This window comes from Balaenoptera acutorostrata, chromosome 3, assembly GCF_949987535.1.
Source record: "Balaenoptera acutorostrata chromosome 3, mBalAcu1.1, whole genome shotgun sequence".
Classification (NCBI taxonomy): domain Eukaryota; kingdom Metazoa; phylum Chordata; class Mammalia; order Artiodactyla; family Balaenopteridae; genus Balaenoptera; species Balaenoptera acutorostrata.
Genome location: NC_080066.1, coordinates 117,922,164 through 117,929,761, shown reverse-complemented (window position 1 = coordinate 117,929,761; position 7,598 = coordinate 117,922,164). Strand labels below are relative to the sequence as shown.

Here is a 7,598-nt window from a genome sequence, read left to right as displayed (position 1 = left end):
AATCACCCACAGAAAAGATTGTGAAGGCTACTCTCATATAATATCTGAGCAAATGAGAAAAGCAGACAACCATCCCTAACACTTACTCAGCATTTGCCATATTCTAGGCATTATGGCAAGCACTTCATGTGCATTTTCTCATTTAATTCTCACAATCCTATTAAGAAGGTTGCTATTATTATTCCGACACCCATTTAACCAGTGAAGAAATGGAGGTATGAAAGAAGATCACACTGTGACCCAAGACCACAGGATAGATTTGAACTCAACTCTGAGTCCAGAGCTAGAGGTTTCACTTTGGAATTAATATTTTAAACAAAATCATGCATGAGTAGGGTGGGGTTGAGCTTGAGGATATCTCAAACACTTAGGAGTTTACAGTGTAAAGTACTTATCTTTTCTTGTTTTAAAACTACTGATACTTCTGTGGTGATTGTGCAGATTTTTCATGAGAAGATTAATAAACTAAGAACTTTAAAAAAAAAAAGAAATACTGACACAGGCAATATAACCATCCATTTCTCTTTCACTTAACATTCTAGTCACCAGATTATTGCCTTTGGAGAAGGCTCCTGTATCTAACAAATATTTGAAGACACATCTTTAAAACAAGGAAGTTACCTAACCCAAAGCGCTAACTCTAACAAGAATTCACCACCTATTTGCAGTCCTGACTTGCGTGTCTGGTTACGCCATAGATTCAGGGGCACTGGAGCATATCAGAGGCATTTATGAACTTAAGGTGCTCCAGGAACTTAGGATACAAAGCCGGGCAGTCTAAGAAGAATGTCACATTTTTGATAGGCGATGTCCTTTCTTTATGTGAGTTTAATTAAGACAACACAATCCTTACTTTTAAAATAATAATATATAAAGATGAGAAAATTCTCACGGAAGCATCAAAATATTGAGTGGGTAGAACAGACTCTTATTTCCCGTGAGTGGCTAGAACAGTCTCTCATGTGAGTATCTAAACACCTATTTAGATCATTCAAATGCCATACACGTCAAAACACTCCAACTTAACACTTCCTTTGAAGTCACGACAATCAGTTTTTTATTAGTGTCATTATTTAGCATTTCTATAGCACTTCACTTTTGACAGGTGCTTTATAATTATTTCTACTCTTGGTTAGCTCCTACTCATTCATTAGCATGCAGTTACTTTCTCAATAAAATATATACATTCCTTGACAAAACTGAATCTAACCAAAACCAAGAGGTTCTTATATCAGAATTTCAGACAAACATGTATCCACAGGACAAATGAGGCAGACAGACAGATGATAGATGGATAGATGGATGATAGGTTGATAGGTAGATAGGTAGATAGATAGATAGATAGATAGATAGATAGATACAATGACATATAAGAAAATAATTCCAAGGATCAGTAACATTCTTGTATTCTTGTCTTGGTTCAACTGCAGCTTGGGATTATCAGTCATGTCCCTATGTTGCCAATGACAGCATGAATAAAAGAGAGACCAGTGGTCGCATATGAACTAAAATTGTTGAAAGAGTAAGTGAATATGGCAGAGACTGCTAATTATTAGCCAGTGTCCAGTCTCTTTCTTTATGTAATAGAATCTCCAGCCACTCTTCTAGACAGTACATTTCCCAGCCTCCCTTACAGCTAGAAGTAGCAACATAACTAAGTTCAGGCCAATGAGATGTGAGAAGAATATGTGCAGCTTCTGAGTCATCTCCTTAATCATAAAGCTGCTTGCCATGGACCACAATGAGGCTGGTTAACATCTGTCACCATACATAATCACAAACTTTTTTCTTGTCATGAGAACTTTTTAGATCAAATCTCTTAGCAACTATCAAATATGCAAAGCAGTATTATTAACTATAGTCTCCATGCTGTACATTGCATCCCCATGACTTACTTATTTTGTAACTGGAAGTTTGTACCTTTTGACTGCCTTCACTCATTTCTCCCACTCCCCACACCCTGCCTCTGCTAACTACCAATCTGTTCTCTGTATCTATTAGCTCAGTTTTTTCTTTTGATTCCACACATAAGTAAGATCATGTGGTATTTGTCCTTTTCTGTCTGACTTAATTCACTTAGCTTAATATCCTCAAAGTTCACCCACATAGTTGCAAATGGCAAGATTTCATTCCTTTTTATTGCTGAATAAGATTCCACTGTATATATATTCCATATTTTCTTTATCCATTCATTCATTAGGTTGTTTCCATATCTTGGCTACTGTAAGCAATGCTGCAATGAACATGGGGGTTGCACAAATCTTTTCAAGTTAGTGTTTTCATTCCTTCAGGTAAATACTCAAAAGTGGAAATTCTGGATCATATGGTAGTTCTATTGTTAATTTTCTGAGGAACCTCTATGCTCTTTTCCATAGTGCTGCATCAATTTACATTCCCACCAATGGTGTACAAGGGATCCCTTTTCTCCAAATTCTTGCCAACACTTCTTATCTCTTGTCTTGTTGATAACAGCTATGCTAACAGGTATGAGGCAATATCTCATTGTGGTTTTGACTTGTATTTCCCTGATTATTAGTGATGTTGAGATCTTTTCATGTACCTGTTGGCTATCTGTATGTCTTCTTTGGGAAAATGTCTATTCAGATATTCTGCCCATTTTTTAATTGAATTGTTTGGGGTTTTTGTTATTGAGTTGTGTGAGTTCTTTATATATTTTGGATATTAACCCCTTATCAGATATATGATTTGAAAATATTTTCTCCCATTCAGTAGGTTGTCTTTTCATTTTGTTGATAGTTTCCTTTACTGTAGCAAAACTTTTTAGTATGGTATAGTCCCACTTGTTTATTTTTGCTTTTGTTGCCTTTGCTTTTGGAGTCAGATTCAAAAAAATCATCACCAAGATGAATATCAAGGAGCTTACCACCTATGTTTTCTTCTAGGAGATTTATGGTTTCATTTCCTACATCAATTCTTTAATCTATTTTGAGTTAATTTTTGTGTATGGTGTAAAGATAGGGGTCCAGTTTCATTCTTTTACATGTGGCTGCCCAGTTTTCCCAATACCATTTATTGAAGAGACTGTCCTTTCCCAATTGTACATTCTTGACTCCTTTGCTGTAAATTAGTTGACCATATATATACATAGGTTTATTTGGAAGCTCTCTGTTCTGTCCCTTTGATTTATGTGTCTGTCTTTACGCCAATACCATACTGTTTTTATTACCATAGCTTCGTAATATAGTTCAACATTAACAATATCAGGCAATGATGCCTCCAGCTTTATTCTTATTTTTCAAGATTGCTTTGGCTATTTGGGAACTTTGGTGGTTCCATACAAACTTTAGGATTGTCTATCCTATCTCTGTGACAATGCCATGGGCATGGGTATTTTGATAGAAATCACGCTGAATCTGTAGATTGCTTTGGGTAGTATGGACATTGTAGCAAAGTTAATTTTTCCAATCCATGAGCACAATATCTTTCCATTTGTTTGTGTGTTCTTCAATTTTTAAACTAACATAATTTTCAGTATATATTTAAACTACCACAAATTCTAAATAAATTTCAAACAATTTCAAATAAGTTAACAATTCTTACTGAAGCTGAGAAACTCAAATAGCATACAACTGATTCATCAATACAAAAGATTTCTTATTGTGCTAATGGTGGACCTGAGACTGTAAGTTCTCAGAAGGCAGGGATATGCCTTATTCATTTTTTTTTTTATTATTTCATAAAATAAACAAGCAGGAATCATTTTATTTCTACTGTTGAAGAATTATCATGAATTATTCAAGATTTAATTGCATCAGGATAAATTAAGCTTTCACTGTGGTTTCAATACAACAGATCTTTGCCAAGCTAAATGAGCTTACTGACTGCTGAACCTTTTAAATTAACTGAGTTTAATTTTCACATGTCCAAATGTTTTTATGGCTTATATAATCATTGACCATTTTTTCAAAAGCATTTAAAATGACTGAAAAACAAAGGTTTCCAAAGTCTATGAAATAAGTAAAATCTTATCAATTAGAATTAGAACATTTACCTTCCTCAAGGAAAAAAATGTTACTGGCTTGAACATTTTTATCTACTCTGAGTTGAGAAAATGAATTCCCTTGGAATTTTTGTCTCAATTTTACTAGCAAATATTGAACTACTTAGAAGCTACTCACCAGTCTTAAACCTTCAACTCACATCCCACATTTTAATCATCCCAAGCTGAAGGCTTACTGTCTTGACGCTGGGTAGCAGCGCTTCCTTGCGGCTACCGAGTAAGAAGCTCACCAGCTCCTTAGCAGCCCTCTGACCTTGACCAAGCAGCTGACAAAGCAATCCCATCCCACCTGCGCGTTCATTCTGATTTGCAACAATAAGACAAGACCTGGATGGAAAGATGATGGAAAACTCAACTGGAAATTGTCTAAGAGTTACACTCTTCCTTGGGCAGAGAACCAGGGAGCTTAGATCTCTGAGACAGAAGCACACAGATCTGCCAGATCCTCTACACAGTCCTTGCTTACTGTGTTTTTAATTTAGATAAAAAAGAGAGTTATGATTATACAGAAAACATCAACATCTGCAGAATTACAAATTAAGCAAATGCCATGGGAAACACATGTGTTTCAGTCCCTTTCTGGAGCTCTTTTACCATCTGCTCTCTTGGAAGGAACTCAGGAGCTGTAGTACTTGAGGAGATTCTCATCTGTAGGTTTGAGGATTTCCTTATCTGCCATATTCACTACCCACCTGGGAGCAAGACCAAAGAAAATCTGCCTTGGATCTTTTCAAGTACTGAGCATTTTGAAGAGTTCGTCTTTCGTGATATCAGGTAAAATATAACTGTTCTTCTTGGCGAGCTCCAGTCTTGCTTCAGGAAATTCAGCAGGATCCGCCAAGTAACCGCGATTCCTCACATCAGTGTAGTAGGGTACCAGTGTCTTGGCGGTGAGCATTCGCTTGGGAATGGGTTGTCCACGGAGAAAGAATGCAATAGGTTTGCACAGAATTTCCAGGCTTTGCGGGTCATAGAAGGCAGTCATGACGACACCCCCATTCTTCTCGATTGCAGCGATGGCCAGCTCTGAAGCCAGCTGTACTTCAATATTAACTTTCGCCTTAAAGGTGTCAGCACCCTCCTCTACCAGCAGGACACCATAATCCCTTTTAGATGGCTGGAAGGTCACGCCTCTCCCATTGACAAGTTGGGTTAAGTCAATAGGTTATGTAGGATAAACTGGACCCAAATCAAAAAGATAATGCAGCCTGTTGAGAGTCAAAGGCTGATACTGGTGTCTGAAGCTATGTCCTTCATTAAACCCATATTTTGGGATTCGAAGGTAAAATGGAGTCTGGCCTCTCTCAAAGCCCAGCCGGGGCCAGGTTCTTCTCTGTCGTTCTCCCTTGTGGCCCCTGCCACATTTTCTACCTCTTCTCTGACCTCTTGGTCATCTTTCCGGTTTCCTGGAGCCCGGGTTTGGCCTCAGGTTAGCCAGGCTCACACAGGGCAGGGCTGCAGCAGGTCCAGGGCCTGGGGTTCCCTTGCCCTGCACTGGGCCAGCCATGACCCACGCGCCCAACAAGCCGCAAGGGCGCAGGGCAGCCACAGCCTGCCTTATTCATTTTTTATCCTCTTCCTTCTTTGTACCTTAACTCTAATATGTAGATGAGCACCAATATCTTGGAACCATCTAAGGATTAAAAACAAATGCCTACTACAGAATTTATTGCTATTATCTTTATCCCAATGACCCTCATGTTCTGCCATTTGCTGGTTCTGAGAAATGCAACCATATTTTTATTAGACTTATTGTAGAGCCTGTGAAAATTTAGACCTGCAGACATTAACATTTTTGGATGTAGAATTTATTCAGCATCTCGTCTATGCCTGTTTCTGTGTTAATTACTTCCATATAACATTACCCATTTAAAGCAGACATCATCATCTCCACTTAAAAGACGAAAAAACTAAGACATAGATTAAGTGATCTGCCCAAGATCACATGGCTGGTAAATAATAGAGCTTAGACTAGAATACAGTCTTCCTGACTCACCGGACAGTCTTCTTTCTGAGAGCTCTACTCAATTGCCTCATCAATTTCTGATACATTTTTACATTTCAAACTTTGGACCCCCAAAAAAGTGGGGGCATAATAATGGCCAGGTATTGATGGATAGGAAAATTAAAAGGTAATCCTACCCAGAATATAAAGATCAGGAAGGACCATGGGTAAACATATCAGAGCAATTCTTCCCTGAATAAAAACTGGGAAACTTTCCAAGAAGACATCACTATTAACACAAACATTTTTATTCACTTTTGAAAGTTATCATCTAATTCAACATAATTCTTCACCATATGTCTAATTGGAATCTGTCTGGATTCAAAGATGCTGATGAGAGTGAATATATCAAGGTCAGGAATTGTCTAGCTATACAAGACTCTAGGTGGTTGAATTGTACATCTTTTTCCCATAAAACTTTACACTTACTTAATGAGATATCCCATATGCTCAGTCGTAGACGTTTTGATCAGAAGAGGTCCAAGAATAGGAAAAAGCAGTGTTTTGAATTTCCACTTCAGTGTTGTTTTGTTTGTTCATTATTATTTGTAATTTAGTTGGCTCTAATTAAAGCTAAAGAGAGAAGATGAAATGAGTTAACTATACAATTCTTAGTCCTCATAAAGGGAACATAAGAGTATCTAGGAATCTTGGGTGCCAAGTAAATATAAACTTGGTTTCACATCTCTGAAATTAAACTTCCCACTTTCCAGACAGGGAAGTCCGGTGTGAGACCATAGGCAAGCCTTTTTAAGAGGAAATTACAGTTGGAAATGGAGATATTAAAATTCATGATTCTAAAAAAGTGTTGTGATATAGTTTATGGCAATGACTCTCACCCATTCCCAAAGAAAAGCATGATTCCAGTCAAGAGGTGACCCCACCCTCTTTACCCACTGATACACTGCAGGCAACTTTGCCTTTCACAAAAGAGGGCTTTCAGAGTTTTAAATAAACATGTAAGAGTTCCAAATAGTGAGTTAAGAAATGCTATATTACTGGCTTCCCTCCAACTGTGTACTAAATAAGGGTGGGGCTAGGTAAATGCAGGGAACCAGCTAGATTGCATTGAAAGACCTATGTAGGAGGTACTTTGTTTGATGGACCCAGTGAGCACAGATAGTCCCCTCCCACTCGGCATGTCTAAAGCATACCCTTGATTCTCCGTGCTTCTGATGAAGTTTCCGCTTCAATGGGACAATGGCTTTCTATCAAAGAGTGTCATAACATCCTATCAAAGAGTGTCATAACACAGAACTTTTCTAATTGGTGTGGAGAGCTCTGCAAGAGCATATTAGTTGTAAGCCATAGCATCACCTCTCTTTAGGGAGAGGGAACAAAATTTAAACACACAGGGAGACAGAGAGATAATGAATTGCCTTCTTGGCAACCCACCACTCTACTGCCAATGGGATCGCTGTGACAAGTTATGAAATTCAAGTCAAAATATTTAACTCAGCCACTTACTCAAGTGGTAGACCCAATTTTAGGCACCCCACAGTTAGGGCACCAATAGAGAAAAGTCTTCTCTTCGTTTTCTGCAGTAGCACATTTAACTTTTAGCATCTATGG

At 37.9% G+C, this 7,598-nt stretch overlaps 1 pseudogene; it reads right to left on the bottom strand.

Moving 5' to 3' along the window:
- Positions 1-4,637: 4,637 nt before the first annotated feature.
- LOC103003016 (39S ribosomal protein L15, mitochondrial-like) lies at positions 4,638-5,528 on the bottom strand (annotated as a pseudogene).
- Positions 5,529-7,598: the final 2,070 nt, after the last annotated feature.